We start from the raw sequence: 20,239 nt of genomic DNA, 5'->3' as shown, positions 1-20,239 counted from the left end.
ATTATTTAGGGAAACGTCAGTCCACATAACTTTAGCATGACTGGAAGGCTCTTGGCAAAACTTAAAACTACCTAAAAAGGACGCTTCACCGAATTCATAATCGTAAAAACGAAACCTTCACTCTGCTCAAAATCGTCCGCACGGATATTGAGAAGTTAAGATTCATAAAAACATGTGCTTCATATAATTTCATATTTATAAATCGAAGTCTTCACAGAATTCGAAATTATCAAAACAAATCCTTCATAGAACTCAAAATCTTCAAAACTCCTACTTCAAGAAGTAAAATTCATCTTCAAAGTCAGTACATCAAATAAGGAACCAGAAAAAAAAAATACATCGTTTTCTTGCACGTAAATATTTTGTTACGATTCAAAAACCTTTAATAAAATGAATATGAATTTTTTAATGCTAAGTATACCTAACGAAAATGCATAACATAGTGAATATACGTGAAATACACCGCCAGCTCAGTCATTTCCAGCCAAGGACTGCAGTTTCGTGCTTATTAGCACTCATCAGCCCGGCATAGGAAAGTGACACGAAACTGCAGTCCTCGGCTGGAAATGACTGAGCTGGCGGTGTATTTCACGTATTTCTGCTTTAGCCCTGGCTAATGGGCGGTAATTTACTGAATATAGTGAATATACTCCACACAGTGTCGGAACAAAATTTTCGAATCTGCGAAAAAATTTTAAGTAATTGGAAAATAATACAATGTATAATTTGGGTTTTCACCTCTTCGTCATGAATTATTTTTGGTTGACCAATTTGGTATAAATACGGTCACCACGTGGTAGACCCTTATTTCTCTCGCAACTTTATGGTTAGGTGGTGAGGTTTTTTTTTTTTTTTTTTTGCACTGGTAAAGAGAGAGAGAAACTCCATTATAGCCTGGAAAGCTATATACTGTATTTTCTTGTGAATGTGTGCTTTATTTATGTAGAGTTTTCACTTTAATCATATTAATTGGAGTTAGCTTTTAAATTTACTTTTTTAAGCTCTGAGCTATAAATGAATGACATAAATGCCATTAATTTATTCTTGTGTACATACAAAATGTGCGGTTTTTTTTAAAAAATATATTTGAACCCTTAGACTTGTCTGTAGTTTTTTCATATATAAAGCTTCAATTGATAATATATCTTTACGATGTAAAAGATTTCTAATATTCTATTTTATTTTAAAGGGGCTATTTTGTAACTATTCCGAGGCAAAATTACTTTCTCTTCGTTTAAAGTTTCAATTCATTGAAATTTCAAAGGCTCTCAGCAGAACAAGAACCTCCTGTGATATTTGCAAAATAACAACACGAAAAAAAGTTTTTCCCATGTTTTTGTAGTTGAACTACTTTTTCACATGAATACAATTGTAAGAAAGGAAGTTCATTCTTTATTACCTTTTAATGAGTTTTCTGAAGAATCCGTTGCCCCAAAATAGCGGTCTATTTTTAAATGAAAAACAACATTTTTTATTCTCTAGGCTTTAGTGTTTTTTTTTCTTGCTTGCTTGTTAAAAACAAAGCACTTGAAATGTGATGCGCTTAAATCTCAGTTACTCTCTAATCTCGTTTTTATTTTGTGCCAGCAATAATGTTCGTCCTCAAACTATTTGTTAGTAATACATCGTTATCGGAACTTAGTTTTTTTTAGTTTTGAAAAAAATATATAAATAAATAAAATGAAAAAGTCTGATGATGCAATGTTCATATGTAAAAGCATTAACTAATTGAAGAAATGGAATGCATTTTGTTCATATTTATTTCATTAAATGCGATGTTAGTGAAAATCAATAAAAGTAATGTGCCTTTTATGGTTTTCGCACAATCATTCCTTTTTCTTCTTAATTACTTTAATTAGTTGAAAATTTAATGATGATGTTTCTCTATTAAGGTGTTTGTATTTTTTGAGTATATTTTAACAAGAAAAAACTCCCCTTTTGGTGTTCTAAATATACCTATTTATTTTGACGTCCATTTGAACGTCGGAACTGAACCGTTCATTCGATTATACTGCCGTGGGAAGGTAAAGAGCAAAATATGTATTTTTTTATTTTTCATCTTCTATGCATTTTTAACCTCTATTGTACTTCGTCCTCTAATGAGGACTCCCATTCAGTGGCGCACAAGGGAGGGGCCCAGGGGGTCCGAATCCCTTCTATAGTTCTTGCATTAATTTTCCCCCAATTGATTAAGATTCTAAGTATTTTTTACGTAAAATAATTTCAAACAACGGCAACAATAATTTCAATTCTAACAAGTGAAACTAAAATTCTCATGTTAAAAAAGTTTCAAAAATATTGTGCACGTTTCCATATCGAATTGCCTATAAGAAGTAGAAGGTTGAGTTTTAATGAATTCACTGTAATAACCATGTTTTTAGTTTTGTTGATGAACAGATTAAAATGAGAGTCTATGAACTTCTATAACCATACGGGTAATTCCACGTCAAATCAATCAAAAAATATAGGTTTTTGATTTCACCATTTCCAATTTTAACGACAATTGGTGTGAGGGACACATATGACAAGATAAGTAATCCTGCCAATTTTTAGAATTCTATTTTAAAAAATTATGAAATACAGGGCTATTAAAAAACTGAAAAATACGAAAAATACCCACCGAAAAGTTGTGTTATTCAAATGACTAACATCACTCTTAGTTATAGAAGAATAAAAATTTAAAAACCATTGTAAAGCTAAAGAATAGAGCTTTTTATTATTTTAAAACATGACTTTCTTACGACACTTTTCAGTTTCAAGATCATTCACCGTGGGTTTTGACCTTGAATAACTCAAAACATGCCATTAAAATTTCTTCAAAAAATATATTTTATAGCTCTAACACTATTCTTCCACTACACCAAAACTTAGACTTTGATCGCTATGGCAAGGTACTGAAAAAAAATCAGGAATGTTCATATGTTTTACATTGTGGAATTCCCTATTTCAGTTCGTGTGAAGGACACATATAACAAGATAAGTGATCCTGCCAATTTTCAGAATTCTACTGCAAAAGTTTTACGAAGTACAGGGCTGTTAAAAACTTTAAAAGTGCAAAATAAACGGAAAGTTGTGACATGCAAATGACTGTAACTTCTATCCTAACTACAATAGAATAAAAATTTAAAAATCATTGTAAAGTTAAAGAATAGAGCTTTCTATTGGTATAAAACATGGCTTTCTCATGACAGGTTCAGGCTTCAAGGTTCATCGTCCGTTAACGGTGTGAACGGTTTCAAGTGTTCACCATGGTTCAATTCACCGTGAATTTTGACCTTGAATGTCTCAAAACACGCCACATTAGAATTTCATTACAAATATACATATTATAGCTCTAACACTTGTCATCTAAAACATAGGCTGGGACCGCAATGTCAAGGTACTGAAAAAAAACTCAGGAATGTTTTTTTAAAGGGAGCTTAATTTAAGATGGCTTTTGGTCTTATTTTGGAAGGCTCTCGTTCAATGGTGTGATCTGAATCATTTTAGGTGGTTGTGCCATCGTCATACGTTAGAAAAAGCCCTTTTCTTTTATACTGCCTTGGGCAGTTAAAAGGCAGTAACAGCAAATTTTTCTTTTTTTTTTGTTATCCATTGTAAGCTAGCTTTATTGTACATATTGTACAAGTTTGCTTACTTGGATTCCGCTGAAAGAAAGGCGTGGTAAAAACGTCTCAAACATTTCTTCAGTGTTAGTGTTGAATCCAAACCGCGTTTCTTCAAATGTCTCGAAAACTCTTTTCTGCAGATACTGCCGTTTACCTGCCCATGGCAGTATAGTATTGACTCATACATTATGTGCGTATGCAACTGCAAATGTTTGCTTCTTTTGACATTGGTACATATAAATGCGTAAAAGCAGAAATTTCTTTCAAACAAATGCATATTGCCGATTTTTTCACTTCTTTTTTTAAGCTTTAAAGGAAGATTAAAAAACAAGTATTTTGTTCTTCACATAGAAGCCAATATTGGGCGAGCCACAGAGCGAGCCATTTTGTGGAAATACGTATTGCCTTTTCTGGTAACCAGTAAGAAAAGGAAAAGGATTTGTTGAGTCGGAGGACTTCCCTCCAATATATTTCTCTTGGATATATTTTTAGTGGGCTTGAGCGACTGATATTTTTGAATTTCAAAACAGTTACAACGTTCTTACTTTATGAATATTTGTTAGGATCTTCCCATGTGAGTAAGCATAAAGCGCTGACAGTACGTATACTTATTTCCTACAGTGAAAAGGAGTTGAACACATACAAATACGTACCGACAACCCGGTTATCACATCCAGAGACTGCAGTTTCGTTCTTGTTATGGACTCATCATCCTGAAATAGCGAAAAACTGCTGGAGTCAGGTGTCATCTCATTGAAACTGGACAACAAACTGGTAGATGAAGTAAATTTATCTCACCGGCGAAAATCCACAGCCACGGTGCCGTTCAACTCGTAAATTAAATGCACAACTTGAGTACTAAGCAGAGAGCTACCGCCATACCACCCCTAAGGGAGTTCTTAGGGGTACTAACGTAAAACGAATATGATGAAAGGTAATTATTGCTTTTGATTAAAATGGCATAAAACCGAGAAATAATCTGCCGTGGGCAGGTAAACGGCTGTATCTTCAGAAATGAGTTTTCGAGATGCGTGAAGAAATGTGTGTTGGATTCAATACTAACAATATAGGAACAATAATAATATAACAATAATAGAGAAATGTTGGAATAAGACGTTCTTTTTTTTTTTCTTTGCGCGCCTATTTTTCAGCAGAAACCAAATAAGCAAGCTTGTATAATAAAGCTATCGTACAACAAATGACAAAAAAAAGAAAAAAAATTAAATTAATTTGAATTCTGACATTTTGAATTTAAATTATGTATTTCGCAATCACGAGTTGCGACAGGACCCTATTCATCGGAGTTATTGTTTCTAGAAACGGCTCCTGTCCCCCAAGCTTGCCCCTCCTCCTGGGTGGTTACGTGTGTATAGTTGTGTGTGCGTAGCCACGCGTGCATGCATGTGTAGGCTTGTGTGTGTGCATAGACCTGTGTGTATGCACGTAGGCGTGTGTGTACCGGACATGGACGCCTCCGACCAGGAAAAGCGGATAGCTCACGACCGGGGGACAGCCGCCGCGCCGCCTGCAGAGGCCGGTGGGCGGTGGTGCTGCAGAGCCGCTGATCCAAGCTGAAAAAGGAACCACAACGTCAAGAACGGTCAAGTGAGAACAATGAGCCATCGTGATTGCTCAAAAAGAAAAGAAAAAAAAGAAAGAAAAAATGTAAATTGAAAAATTTCCTTTTTAATTAAAATTGCAAAATGTTGTTTAAATTTTTAACACTTTTCAGCTCGTCAACTACTAGCGCAATGTCAACTTCCAGTTGCAGGGTCTACTGGTAGTCATAATATATTTTTAATTATACATACTACCTTTTTAATGTTTTGAACAGTTTATTATTGCTAGCAAAAGTATCATGCCAGAAATGTGAAAAGCTCCATTGTGCATGCAATGTACCATTTAAATGTGAATTATATCCGCCCATCATCAGGCATTTCTGCTCTTGAAGCAACGCTTGCCTAAACATTCCCACTCCAAGTCCAGCGGTCATTTACCATTCCGATTGGCGACTGAGGCATGCAGTTTGCGTTCGGGTTCTGGCGCCCGATCGCCTTGGTAACCATGCGCTATTAACTCTCGTCTTTCGGTCAAGGGGCCGCATACGAGATGACATAGCGAATTCGGTTAGAATGCTTATTTATTTGATCCGTATACTATGGATAATTTTTAGTTTTTGTATCAGGTTGAGAAGACTTCTAAAAGTAACCGCCATGTAATAATTAACTGAGAATGCTTATTTATTTGACTCGTATTCTATGGATAATTTTTAGTTTTGCGCCAGGTTGAGAAAAGTCCTGAAAATCACAGTAACGTAATAAATACGGTAGTAAAAACCGAATACATTTTTATGGGATATTGTTTTAAAATGTTTTTAAACAGAAGTAAAATTAGAATAACTAGCGCTAAAGACGTGGAAAAAAGGTACAAAACACATCAGTTCTTCAAAAATGTATAGGGCACATTAATTCCTGAAAAATATAGATTTTTTTTTTTAGGCAATGCGAACGAAATTATTGTTTAGTGGCATTTCAAAAACATAATAAGCGTCTTCGGAAATTTTGCTTTTTTAATGGAACTGTATACGTGCTAACTAGAGCTCTAGTTCCTTAACACTTTTCTTTTAATGAATGTTAAATTTTTAGCAATTTTTAGATATGATGAAGACGTAATACCCCATGAAAAAAGAATTGGATGCGCAATGTTTATTGCTATGAAGTTAGCTTGTGTCCAGATTTTTATCTCAGAGAAAATTTGAGTATGGATGGAAGTAAGAGTTAAAATAGAATGGCACATTAAAACTTAAAGAAAATAAACTTACTGGTGCGATTAATAGTTTCTGACCCTCTCCAAAACTTTTTTCCACTCCACTCTCATTACTCCGAAATAAATGTACCTTTAAAAGTTAAAAAATAAAATAATAAAACAAGTACGAAAGTAGTATTGCTATTGGAACTGTTTTCACAGAAATAATAGATGAAGTAAGATTTTGAATAAATCGGTTAGATTGCTCCCATTTGTATTTAGCGCAATTTTTGTAGCTTTTAATTGTTCAAATTTAGATAAAATACTGTAAAAACATCAGAAATAACTCCCCTTTATTACAATAAATAAAATTAATAAACAAAGAAAGAATATAATAGTAAGAAAAGTTAAGGATAAGGACAAATTTGTGTAAAATAAATTTTTTGCATACTTTGGTGCATAATTCCTTGAAGACAGAACTACTTTCACATAACTTTCTGCAGTACCATTAATAATATGAATGTATTTGTATTGAGCACCGTTGGGGTTAAAACTGTTCTTTGTGCAATATTTGCTCATGCCCTTATTTACCTGGAGAGCCCTCCGAGCTCTACATTCCCTCCCTCATGCCTCACGGCACATCGCGAAGGTAATTAATAATGGACGCTAATGAAGAAATCGTGCCGTGGTGGTTTAGAAACTTTGGGGGCGCGAGGAACGCGAGATACCCCTCCACCCTCCATGTCGTAAGCAGTGAGGGGTTGCGAATGGTCAGTTGGAATCTCCTAGCTTTGTACCCAGACGATCACATATAGAACTTTCCGTCGTCACACCTACTCTCTATTTAGAGATATTATGGCTCGTTTAACAGCAGCTATGTGCTGGGCGCACGAATCGAGAACTTTGCAGCTTTTACACGTGCACTCTTTTTAATTGCGTGTGGTCGTTTTGGTACTCGAGTCTTTAAGTGCCTTTGAGATGCAAATGATTTTATTTTCATTAGTAATGATGATGACATATTTGAATTTAGGCTATCTGTGTCAGCTAACTCATAAATGGCAACTGGATGCACTTTGATTATGCTTTAAGACCAGCTGTTTTATTGAATTGCATTCTGTTTCTCTTAGCGTTTTCATAGCGTTTTTATTTAATCTATATTTTATTTCCCCTGTTATGAAATCGAACACCATAATGTGGGTTCAGGAGAGGGGTGAGGAAATTTATCCCTCTCTTAAACCCTTGGCCTAAAGCAATACTTATATGATATTTCCGTGGACAGGTAGTCTGCAGAAATGAATTTTCACTTCAATGCTTTTGTACTCTGAGATCAATTTTTACTTTTATCTTACGACCAACGAATGTACCTATTCTTAACATTAGCAGGTTTTGAGATATCATATCTTTAAATTACTCTCTGCCATATGCTGCTGGTGCATAAAAGGGGGGGGGAGAGAAGTGTTGAGGTTAGGGAATGGAGACCTTGAAGCTGATCTTCTTTTTATTGAATTTTAACACTTCTGATTAAATGATTTCCGAAAAATGTGGAATATGGCCTCAAAAATGGATACGGATAGCCACCGTATACTTTCTCCTTCCAATTCAAAGTTCTATTCTGATGAATTAGCTGGAGAAAAGTCTATTTATTTGGAATTTTAGTTTTTATTTTCGTGCATAAACCCTGTAAAAAAAATCTTTTCTCAATCGATTATTATTTCTTTAATTCTTAAAAATGAGGGGACAACTTTTGGGAATGAGGGGTCAGTTGCCCTCCTTGCCCCCCGCTCCCCCTATGAGCCTTCTATGCTCTCTACCGTTTTTGTTCAAAAGAAAAATACCCTATAATCTCTAACTAAAAATGAAAACTACAAAAAAAATTCCTGGTAGAAAAAGTCTTCCCAAAAAGAAAAAAAAACGATTTCTCTTCTTTTTCACCTTTTGAGGAAACATCTTTTTGAACACTTGTGATCGTTCTCTGTAATATCAAACCCATTTCAAGCGTCTGCTCCTCTAATGGTAATGTTGCCTCGTGCTTATCGATTAATCTTTTATCAATTACAATCGTAATGCATCTATGTAATGCATTTTGCCAGCTAATTATAATTTCATTAGCCATACTTTTATAGCTCATTGAGGCGTAACATAATCTCCAATCGTGTTTGTTACCTTTTTTATTTGCTTTGCAAATTTAATATTCATTGATGAATTCCGGTATAGCATTAGCACGTTTATTTTCCATTTATTATCTAAATGCACAGTTGGTAAATGAAAATTTTTATTGAGATTCGATTATGAATGCGTCATAATTGCTGTAATTCAATGATAAATACATTATTAATCTTAAGTTTTATATTATCTATTTTTATTGCCATTTTATCAAAAGTGATAGAGATATTTACGATTTAATGGGCAAATATGATGGTTAATTCTTCATATTTTTTTTCTTCGGTTTACCTCTTTTGAAAATCGTGATAAAGCATTAAGTAATATAATTAGCTGAAATCGGAATCCTGATAGATTTTAAAACAATATGTCTCTCAGATATAAAATTCATCATTAATGCAAAATCTCCTACAGTTTGATTGGTTAAAATTATTTCTAAAAAGTCGTTATTGAACATTATTTTTTTAAACATTATTTTATGTTTTAAAGAATTTGATTTTTTACCCGAATATTATGTATTTTTGCATTCTGTTGGCGTATGCTTATAATAGCCCTAAAGTTACAAATGATTTCATCTAGAGATTTTTATCGCCTGTGCAAGCGTATTTAACGCATTGAAAATCGGAAATGTGCCTCAAAACTTTAGTTTAGAATATTTTTACACTTTTTACTCTAAATGCAAGTTTAAAATCTTTGACAGTGAAAACAAAATGGATTTATTCAAACTTTTTTTTTGTCGTTTGGTCTACATTGTGTGAACTTTTCGTTCTTCTTTTATGCACTGATAAAAGCGCTTGCATTTGACATCCCCGAAACAACTGTTTGCTGAGTTTTTAACTCTATTTTATTATTTTATTTGTACTTTATTCACGTTGTTGTCAATTTACTCATTTCAATATATTGTTATTTTTTAAACACAAAATGCCAAAAATTTTAGCTGTAAAATTCTTACTTCACTCCTCTAAAAAAAAGTCAACAGTAAAAATGTCACTCTTCCCAAAGAAAAAGAAAAAAAAAACAGTAAAAAAAATCTAAATGTAAAATTTTAATTTCACTTCTCTTAAACAAGTCAAAAACTTAATTTCATTCCACTAAAAAAAAGAAAAAATCTAAACAAAAATTTATAATTTTACTCCTGTGAAATCTTTAATGCAATTAGCATTATGACGCGTAAACATGCAAAATAAATCGTAGAAAACACGCTACATAAAATCAGCTAAATAATCAACTACATAGGCGCTAAATAATATCAACCTAAATTTTTTGAAACGCGCGCGCGCGGACAATCAATGATCATTTTTATCCAATTCATAATAAAATATGTCAACGTTAATTTTCTTCTCATCACGACAATTTGGTGTGCATTCATAAGACATATCTGCACTCCATAGGTTACCTTTTAAAAATACAAAAACCTAAAATTTGTTATGATTTCACTTAATACGTTTTTATGCATTGCTTGAAAAAAAAATCAAAAACTAAAACAGCGAATGGAATACAAGTGTACATAATTGTGAGTGATTTTAAAGTTCCTTTCTTACTTATTTAGTATACGACTGAAAGCTGCTGTTAAAATATCACTTTCAAAGTGTTATCTTCCCAAATTTTATTTCATTCTCGCTTTGCATTCCTTCAAACTCTCCTTTGTAAAAGTACATTAATAACTTTCAAAAGTTTGGGAATAAGAAGCTTAAATGAAATTTGCAACAAAAGAATTTTAACAACAAAAGAACTTCACACGTACACCTTCCTTCTTTTAACATGGTTATGGACAGCTTCAACGCTTCAAAATGTTTCCTTTCAAATACATTTCCATACATAGCTAAAGCTGATTTTAATTGTTCCTTAATTCTTCAAAGTAATGACTTGAATAATTGATGAATAATAAATATCAAAGGAATTAACTTACAGCCTTAAGTATATCGTCTTGGTGCAGTGTTACTCTATTCCATTCATTGCTCCGGCCCTTTTCAACACGTTTCCTTTTAATGAATGCAAGAGATACGACGGTGGAACAAAAGGTCGTTTTATCTCACTTCACACGCGTGCACCCCTTCGTGATAAATTTCGAGCCATCCCCTCCCATCTCGCTTGCTAATACCCCTTCTATATTTTGCCCAGGAGAGTCAATTTGTTAAAACATTTCCGTTTTCTAAAACCCCGGTTGTCAAAATGATGCCCCATCATTCCGGGGTCGAAATTTCTGGTATCGCCTGACGCTTTTAATGGAAAGAACTCGGATTTGAGGTTAGGTATGAAGCGGTTGGGGAGTTTTGAGCGTGATTCAAAATTGCAGGATTTATCCGCAGCTGTATTTTGTTTATTGTTTGTTAGTTTATTTTATGCATTCGTGCTTTCACATAGAGCAAAGGAAAGAGATTCGAAAATGCTTAATCATAGATATAGTTGACTTTAAATCATGGATTTTTTTTTCTTCTTTTTTTTTTTTGCATTTAAAGGCAGAATGCCTTTAAATGCAAAAGAATAATGCCTTCTTTTCATAAACTGGAAAAGCAGCAAATAGCACTGCAACAGTTTAACTAGTACAATATTTACAATACATAAGACTGCACTAGTTGTCTCAAAAAAGTTACTATTTTCTATATTTTCTCTTGGAGCGTCAGTTGGAATTATCCCGGAATTCTATTATTCCATATTCGAAATTTTTGTTATAGCTTGACGCTTTGGAAAGGAAAGAACTCAGATTTGAGGTTATGGGGTGTGAAGTACCTCTACCATATTTTGCCCAGGAGAGTTAATTTGTTAAACCATGTCCGTTTTCTAAAACCCGTATAGTCAAAATGATGCCCCATTATTCCGGGATCGAAATTTCTGGTATCGCCTGACGCTTTTAATGGAAAGAACTCGGATTTGAGGTTAGGTATGAAGCGGTTGGGGAGTTTTGAGCGTAATTCAAAACTGCAGGATTTATCCGTAGCTTTATTTTGTTTATTGCTTGTTAGTTTAATTTTATGTAATTGTTCTTTAATAAAAGGCAAAAGAAATAGAGTTGAAGATGCTTAATGATAGATATAGTTGACTTTAAATCGGGAAAAGTGATATGCATTTGAAGGCAGAAGGCTTTTGTTTTCTTTAATAGCACTGCAAAAATTTAACTAGTAAAATATTTGCAATACATGCGACCCATAAAACTTAATTACCTTTACAAAAATTCTATGAAATTGTTATAATTTCTCCTGAAGATTCCGTTTGGAAATATCTCGGAGTTATATCATTATGGGGTAGAAATTTCTGGTATCGCCTGACGCTCGTAAAGAGAAGAAATCGGGTTTGAGATTATGCATAAATTTATGTATAAATTTGAGGTTATGTACGGACAGGTAGTTTTGAGCGTGATTCATGCATTCACAGTTTCATTTTGTTTAATGCTTGTGAGGTTAATTTTATGCAATCGTGCTTTTATCAAAAAGCAAAAAACATATGCTCAATACTGGATATAGCTGCATTTAAGCGGGAATGATTTTGTTTTCTTTAGCGGGAAAAGCTGAAAACAGCACTTCAAAAAAGAGAGAGGGGAATAAGGTTTTTGCAATGCATTCAAATCATTCAACCGAATTATGCTAACGGAAATGCTAATAATTTTAGATAGTTAGTTCCCAGTTAGAGAAATAAAAAATTTTTTTCACTTTCTATCTAATAATTTTACTAAACTTAACCTTTTTTTTTTCAAATACCTTAACATTTTAAAAACATTTCGTTTGCTATTCCAGAATACACACGAAGCTTTATTTGATTTGGTAAAAGAAATGGAGACAAAACTGCTAACTAAATAATTAATTTTCAAGTGTTTGCGAAAAAAAATCGAAGTATTAATGCTTTGCATTAATACTTCGATTGTTGTAAGCGAAAGTTGTAAGTTGTTAGCGAAATTTTTCGAAACCAGTGGAAAGCAGACTGAACATAATTATTTTATTCGTTAAATGTTATATGCAACTGACTTCTAAATAACATGCCATGCCGCATATGTTAACTGCCGTGAGCAGGTAAACGGCAGTATCTGCAGATAGAAGTTTTCGAGATATTTGAAGAAATGCGTTTCGGATTAAATACTTACAACAGGGAAATGTTAGAGTTAGACATTTTTACGCGCTTTTTTTCTGCGAAAACCAAGTAAGCAAGCTTGTACAATACAGCTTATGTAAAATAGACGACAAAATGCAAAAAAAGCGAAACATGCAAAATTTGATGTTTTCTGCGCTTTACCTGCCCACGGCAGCATCAGTGCCCGACTAACTGGGCCCTAGGCCTTCAATAATATGGAAGCGGCCCAAAACTCTATAACGGAAAGCAGTGGTCGATTTACAGGTTTGAAGGCGGTCTAAATGCATTTTTAGGGTATCTTTGTTATCATTCTGTGAAAATAATTTAGCATGTGTATTTTTGAATCCCCTCCGGGCCCCCCATGATTGTAACATGGTAAATTTGCTGCTAAAAGAATTTAAAAAATATTTCTTTAAGGCATTTTTTTAATTAACAAGTCATTATGTTTTAATTATTTAAAAAATATATGTATTTTTCATAGTTGTACATATTTCTCAAAGTAATTCGGGGCCCCTTAGGGTGATAGGGCCCAAGCCCCAGGCTTAGTTGGTCTGTGCGGTGATCAAGCCCTGGGTAGCATACCTCGGAATCTAAATGCACAAGTTATTTGCTATCATAGGCTCTAACCATTAGGATTAGATTCATTTCAAGTTTTAGTTTTATGAATGCGCGTAAATACTCGAAACATTTTAACTTAACTCGATAAAATATGTACATTCTTAGATTATTGAGTGCTTTACTTTTAGCTGCCACTTTTACCTGCTTAATTTAAAATTAATATTCTAATTTAAGATTCACCATTTCGCATTTTTATTGTAATGACAAAATTTATAATAAATGAATTATATTAATGAAATAAAAATGCTGCAATCAAAATCACGAAGAGAAGTTTAATCATTAATTCTCTCCATACATTATGAAAGTTCCAGGTACTTTATTATCCCTTTAACGTACGATAGCGATCAAGTTCTTTTCCGCTCGGACTGTGTAAGTAGTTGAAGAGAAAGAAAATCGCTATCCATCTTTTTCTCAGGGATTATTGAGATCATCACTGATTTATAAAAATCCCTTTTTGCTTTACTTTCGCTCCTTCGGTGCCGATTTCGGGACTTCTTATTATTCTCCTCTCCGAGCAATCAAGATGAAGATGGATGGTTATTATTTTCGCCGACAGAAAAATCACCTATTGAGAGATAGGGTCGGATAGGTTGAACGAATGGATTGAATATACTTCCTTGATATGGACAATTAGAGAAATTATTGGGTGTTAGTGCCTTTGAATTGGAAGAAATATTTGCGATACACTGTATGCTGGCTCACACTTGAAGTGAGAAATCATTTTTAAAGACATAAACAAGACAAGCGTCATTTGGTTTAGCATATAAAAAAGGAACAGACGTGCATACAAATAAATAAATTTAAAAGTAAAAAAAAAGTTAAAAGTTAAATTAAAGCTAAATGTTTAGCGACTAATATTTTAGAAAGTTCAGTTATATTGGGTGTTATTTATACTGGGACAACAATTATATTATCTATATCGAACCCGGTTAAGAAAGTATCTCAACTCAAAATTTGGGAACTATACTAAACTTAAGAAGTAACTTTGTAAAGTTACTACTTACTTACTAAGCTTAAGCTAGAACATTAGCTAGAAACTTTGGAAAGTTACTAGCTATTGATTTAGTGTGCAAATTTAATGCTCTTTCTTACCACAGAACTCTCACAAAGTTATATTACACAACTGGTGCGTGGTGGTGCTAAAATGATATAATCAATAGAGACACTCCCTTAAACGTTCATTATTTAGAAGGAAATTTTTCGAACTTTTAAGGGTACGTTATTAGTTTAGATAGCAAAAACAAACCAGCAAGCATCGCATTTTTTTTTTAAAGTATTATTATTTTATTTATTTATTTATTTATTTTGCGTGCGTATTGTAATATTTGAACCTAAATCGCCTAAAATTACGATTGCGTAAAACCTTAATTTCCTCTAAAGCTGTTTTTTTTTTTAATTATTTTTTAGTTGTGTTCCTTTTCTTTTCGGGGTAGGATGTGTGGTTATAGTGAAAAAAGTACTTTGTTTTCCAATGTTTTAGGCATATTTTCAGGATTTGCATTAGTATATTTGCTATCGATTTTAACCAGTTTTTATTGTTGCCTTTAATTTATAACGTGATACTTGATGAACTAAGAATTCTGCCATTCCATGTAAAGTTGAAAAGGCGAGACTGAGTTGAGTACATGAGATATCGGATAAATATTTTTACCTTGAGTAATAATACCATCTTTAAACAGCATGTTTTCTCTGCATTAATTTTGCTGTACATAATATATTAATAATTTTCTCAGACAGTATTACACATACTGCCTTCATATTTTGACTTGTTTATATTGCACAAGAATGCTTTACCGAAATTTCATTACCTAAGATATGGAATGAAACATTGGTTTAGACCAAATCTATCAGAAGAATGGAACTTTAAAGCAATATACGTATTGAAGTGCTTGACAAGATAAATTTTATCTCACTCTTAGCGTTATCTTTCCAGAAAATATGAACTTTCTCCTACAATATCAAGCCATATTTTACTTTTGGTATTGATTTATATTTCGTTGCGAAATGCAGAACCCAGAAGACTGGGGAATAGCGATTCGAAAGACAAAAGGGAATGGAGAAAGATAAGCAACAATGAACAATTTTTCAGCGTCAAATATTCCGTTTTCTTCAGTATATGGTGGTAAGGGGCGTTCCACCCTTGACGCATATTCTTCATTTGTCTTCGCCATTTGAAAGAGAACATTTTACCCGCGAAACAAAAATGCAATTCTTTGTGCAGTGGCGAGACTCTCTCTCTCTCTAAACGTATGGAAAGATTTTTCCGCAATTTTGCTTCCTTTTTCGTTTTACGAACCTTATGGGTATGATTCGAGAGTTCTATTCCCTTATTCGTATGCAATTTTTGAGTCCCTCTTCACCTTCTTAGAATATTTCTTGAAAATTTTCTTCAAAGAGGGGAGCTTTAGAATGTTAGTTCAACTATTCCGGGGCAGAACACTGTAGTGGTTTAATACCATTACTGAAATTTCACAAATATGCTTGCGTGGGTATTTGCATTATGCGTGGAAAACTTCGCAGAACCTCGAAGACAACACCAACTGCACTTTTGCATCATTTCTGCGTTTTCATTTTGAGGGATATTTTAGCTTAACTTTATTTATTAAGTTTTTTTTTACCTTTTTAAAAAAATGGAAATGGTCTGTCCTTCTTTCTTAGAGGCAAAACCATGTGCAGACATTGTGCGGTTTCCCGATATAGCATACATTCTTTCACGTGGCACCACTATCGACAAAAGCTTTTACCACGAGGACTTAAACGCTTATGTTTTCCACTAGATGGAGACACCTGGGCTCTCTTCGATGCAAAACTGCACTAGAAATTCAATTTTTCTAAGAGCACTCCAAGCCAAACAAGTACTTGAGGAATCTCATGCATGCATAATCACACGGCATAAACGCTGTCAATTTTATCCAATGAATGGTTGCAGAAAATGGAAATGTAATTTTAATTAATTGGAAAAGATTGCTTATCTTTCAAAGCTAGAAAATCTCTAACTGTAATTGCAGATATTTATGCGAAAGCTTAAATATATGTTGAAATGGCATTTTGAATAAAACTAGTACAGCACTGATGGTCTTTTTCCATTTTAATTATCTACAACTTCTTATTATTTGCATTATCAGTTTTTTTTGGATACACGTTGATATTTTCATTTCGGATATAAGCTGTAGTTTGTTCTCGTTATAATATGATTTAGCATTTTTTATTTTTTTTTTTATTTCATCGAGTTTTTTGGCTATGCTACGAAACTTTTCATCAAGAAATATTTTTGTCGGATAGTAGGCGAAGCATGCATTATTTTTCAACATTCTCGAGCCAAATATCTACCTTATCTTTGCTTGTATCTTTAACTTCAGCTGGAAACTTGTAGTTGAAAAATGGAGTGCATTTTAGTGTCAGTTACACTTTAGTGCAGTGTCATATTCATTTGTTTTCATTAAGCACTTGTTCTTTAAGGTTTAAAATTTACGAATGACATCAAAGTTACAAAGGCTAATTTAAATAGTTTACTTTCATGACACAAATTAGCAATACATAAGGGTATTTATCATTTTTTATTCGTGAAAATATCTGCCCTGAAATACATGGTTTGCATAATTTAACCGAGAAGGAAAAGCTTAATAATTTAATTCGTTAATATAATGCTCCCCTCCTTTTCTTTTTTGTTTAAGCACCTCTTGAGTACAAAGCCATAAAAGTTTAAAAGAAATATCCTAAGATACATTTTTTTTTTTTGCCGTACTAAGTACTCTTGCTTTAAATCAAACAGAAAATTAAGTTGAAAGCAGTATTGACAACTAGCGAAATACGTGCCGAGAAAAAAAGTAACTTTTGGCAGGCGGGTTGATCGTTTGAGAAAAACCATCTCAACGTTGCCATTCAAAAAAAGCAATAACTAACTGCATGAAAATACGAGCTCCAATGCCCTGGAGGGATCACTCCAGACAAGGATTGTCAAGAAACGCATTTCTTTGTCCACGCTCTTACTATTTCTCATAAATAAGTATCCAAATTCTAAATGATAAACAAAAGAATGAGAGGAATAATGGTTAAAATGAGATTTCTCTTCTCCAAAGAAGTCGAAAATAAACAAATATGACGTCATAACCTCCCTTTTGGGAAACATTTCGAACTTCGATGATGGGAAGCCTTTTCCGTAAAATTTTTCGACATTGGATTTACGCCTGGTTTATATTTAACACGTGCAAAAGCAATATCTTTTTTATTTGCTATTCTCTTATTTGGCGGAAAATAAGTGAAATGTTTTTAATTTCTTTACATGAATAATTTTATAATAGTGCTTTCAGTAAAGAAAGGAATATTTGTGTTGGCTTTTTGAAATGCTAAAATTTAATGCACTCGAGACTTCAAGGTTATTATCACCAACTTCGCATGAAAAGTCTTTTTTCTTTTCAGAAAAACTCCTGCTAAGAATATTTGCTTTTGTTGTAGATGGTCACATTTGCCCAGTCAGAGATATAAAGAAATTTGTAAAAACATTATTTTCCTTCAGTTGCGCAATTGCATTTTTTTCTTTGCAAGGATTGTTTTTTCCCCCGTACAAATGCATTTTTTTTCTTCGCAACGGTTGTTTTATCTTGTACCCACTGCCATTTTAATTCATAAGGTTTTACTATTTTTTATGTTTAGTCAATACTTTGATATTTTCTGTCACATTAGTTTTGGTTCATTGCCGTTAAGTATTATAACTCTATAAATGAAAAATATATATATTTCTTCTTTTTTTATTATAGTCTTTTTATTTATAGAGCCTTGAGCTTAAAACAGCAGAACTAAAAAAATGTAGATGAAGTTTGATGAAGGAAACAAAAACAAATTTCATTTTGTAAAAGAAAAAAAAAAGAAGAGTAATTGATGTCATCATCCAGGAGCAAAAATATGTTTTCATGATTAAACCGGAAGCAGACACAAGGATTATATATATATTTCCAGCGTGAAGTGCTAAAGCATTTCTGACTCATCTCTTCTTCCGGAAAAGAAAGAAAGAGCATTCCCTTCTTCCGAATATAAAAAAAAAGGATTTTAAATTTCACCCCCTCTCCGGTTACAATCGGAAGGAATCAAGTGCAAACAAGATGCAGATATTTTTTTCGGGGGTCCATCGTTTAGGCGCCAAGTTGAAGCTTTGAGTAGGGGGAAGATGAAAAATTTATTGTATTTCTGCCCTATACGCGGGCTGAATTCAGAAGGCCTGTTTATGGAAATTGTTTGTATTCCCCTTTCTTTCCCTTCTATGGCAATCCCGTTTCGCTCTGAGGGAAAAGACTTTTTGCGTCTCTTCTTCGCCGAGGTAGTTTTATCTGAAACGTTTCTTTCGTCACTTACGTATCAAATTCGAAGCAAGACTGCATCAAGGGACGGTGGGAATTACTTTTTCTAAAGGCCAGAGGAAAAATAATGTCAGGAGAATGTCGAAACTTAAACCAAGAATCGAGCGTAGAAGTAGAAGTGAGAGAAATATTTCCCAGTTCCGATAATCTAATTTCGAGATTCGGCTTGAATTTTTCTTTCCGTATTGAACTCGATGGTCTGTTCTTTATGCAATGAGAATTTTTTTTTTTATCGGCGTTGACATTGAAATGAATTACCTTTTCAGCTTATTATCGTGATTATTAAATTATTCGCTGGGAGAAGGTCTTGTAAATGAGTGTCTTAATAGAATTATACGTATTGAAATAAGAGAGATATCTAAGTACTATTGGAGCATTTAAATTTAAAACGACACGCATAAAGTAGTACCGTTTAATCCAGTTTATTTTTGGTTTCCGATGTAATTTCGCACTTCCTTGAATTAAAGAAGAAAAAAAGGTAGTTATGGAAAAACTCGATATGTTACGAAACTGGAAAAATACTAGAAAAATTAAATGCTTGAAACGATGTGAAACTAAATATTGTATTTGATCCTGAAAGTAAATATATTTCAGCGACATAATTTGACCACTTAAGATGATTTTAATGCATTAAACGATTCTTTAAAGAGAATGTGACCGGAAAAAAAGGATCTGTTTGAAATATTAAGATTTTTTTTTTAGTTGATCGAAATTTAATCTCATTTAATATCTCAGACTATGTTTGCAAATAATGGATGCATTTTTAAAAAATCACAAAACTTCTCAAATACTAATAATGTGACAAGAAGAATTCTTTACCTTTTGAAAGCACATACGTTATTGTTCTCCCCTCATAAAAATTTAGCAATATTTAGTTATTGAGTTAAAGATAGAAAAATGCTTAATTCTTAAAGTGAAATCAATAATCCCATTCTAATTCGTAAAAATGGATGCCATCTCAAAATCTCCAAAGGTTTACGTTGCACGAACAGATTTTTACTGTTTAATCGCTTGTTATACTGAATCGATGTCTTCTTTGATATGTTCCGCTAAATTTCATAAGTGATTATTTTCCACGCTTGAACCTTGTCTTTTTTTATTTTCATCTTAAATTCCAAAATTTCAGCTAATATATCAAGCAAAAATCTTGAAAAACTAACAATCTAAAAAAAGCTTTTTAAAAACTTAAAACTTAGTTGTATGCTATTGTGACTCGGTAAGAAATCGTTGTAGTACCAAGATTGAAAAGACCGCGTAGAACACTCCTTTTTATGCGAGTACCTTTGACAAAAGTCCCTGGAGGTTTTTTTTATGGTTCCGATACGAAGCTATATAGTTATACTTCTCATGTTTTTATTCTCCCTTTTAAGTCTGAAATTTTCATTGAACATTTACGTAAAACTTTAAAAAGTCATTCTGAAAAAAATAGTTTAAAGTAGCGAAATTTCACTAACCAAAAAAAAAAAGGGGGGGGAGGTAACGCTCTTTCCTGCAACCTAGATACAGATAGATAGGTATAATATGCTTACAATAATAATAATAACAGCAAATAATACTAAGAAAATATAAATAGTAAAAGAATTCCATTTTTGTTTTATATTGTTTCAGTTAAAATTTCCTTGGTGTATTTCCATATACATCAAAGAATGTGTAAGTTTATATTGATTACATTTTCTAAATGTAAAATATATA

At 33.0% G+C, this 20,239-nt stretch overlaps 1 protein-coding gene across 2 annotated transcripts in view; it reads left to right on the top strand.

The window, feature by feature from the left end:
• LOC129229540 (semaphorin-2A-like) overlaps window positions 1-20,239 on the top strand; it is a 652,526-nt gene that overhangs the window by 337,469 nt on the left and 294,818 nt on the right. The window lies entirely within an intron of this gene.

This window comes from Uloborus diversus, chromosome 9 (genome assembly GCF_026930045.1).
Source record: "Uloborus diversus isolate 005 chromosome 9, Udiv.v.3.1, whole genome shotgun sequence".
In the NCBI taxonomy this organism is placed as follows: Eukaryota; Metazoa; Arthropoda; class Arachnida; order Araneae; family Uloboridae; genus Uloborus; species Uloborus diversus.
Note: the sequence above shows the minus strand (reverse complement) of the source record. Positions and strands in the feature narration are given on the sequence as shown.